Source organism: Boleophthalmus pectinirostris, unplaced genomic scaffold, assembly GCF_026225935.1.
Source record: "Boleophthalmus pectinirostris isolate CB_2022bp ecotype Guang Dong unplaced genomic scaffold, ASM2622593v1 HiC_scaffold_8, whole genome shotgun sequence".
NCBI lineage: Eukaryota > Metazoa > Chordata > Actinopteri > Gobiiformes > Gobiidae > Boleophthalmus > Boleophthalmus pectinirostris.
The window spans coordinates 11119384-11120124 of NW_026571515.1; the positions used below are offsets into that span (position 1 = coordinate 11119384).

General features: G+C 43.5%; 1 long non-coding RNA gene across 1 annotated transcript; it reads left to right on the forward strand.

Moving 5' to 3' along the window:
- LOC129412256 (uncharacterized) lies at positions 1-741 on the forward strand. The gene is made up of 3 exons (XR_008633633.1): positions 1-86; positions 163-378; positions 468-741. It is a non-coding gene; the product is annotated as an uncharacterized LOC129412256 (long non-coding RNA).

Consider the following 741-nt stretch of genomic DNA (forward strand, 5'->3'; position numbering starts at 1 on the left):
AGGAGCCACAGTCATTGCCAGCTCTGCTGAGACGTATACAGCTGCAGTGGCTTGTCTCGCTCCAGTCAGATGATCCACAGACTTCTGTAAGTTATTATCTGAAAATAATTTAAATCTGGGTGATAAAGTAGAATGTAAAGTTACACTAAACTTGTGTTTTAGGATCCAGAAACTTTTCTGGAGTGTGACCCGTCAGATGCTCTCAGCCACATGAGAGGAAGAGGTGATCGAGGCCTGGTCCAATAAGAGACTTGGCCCAACACAAGGGAGAAGGCCTTCAGTCTGTGTAATCTGCTGTTACTCTGAAGTTCAGTCTAATCAAAACTGAAGCATCACTGCTGATGAAGATCTCCAGAGGAACAAGAAACTCCAACAGTGGTGAGAGAAAAGAACCTATACTAAATCTTTGCAGGTTTTATAACAAGATTTTTACTGTCTGATCCCTGTGTTATATTGTAACTGTGCAGGTGCTGAGGAGCACACTGGACCTGTGGATTTAATGGAGGAACAAAAAGAGACAAATGGTTTTTGGAGGACTCAAAAACAAATGATGAAGCTCATATAGAAGACTACGCCCCTGGAGAAAAAGGACAGTGATGATGAGACGGACTACAGGAACGATGTGTGACATCTGGCCTCATGGTGACAACCAAGCAGATTATTGTGGACTTCAACTAAAATGGGCAAAACAACCATCAAACTCTCTGTGTCGGCACTGAGGTAGTAGAGAGGGTGACCATG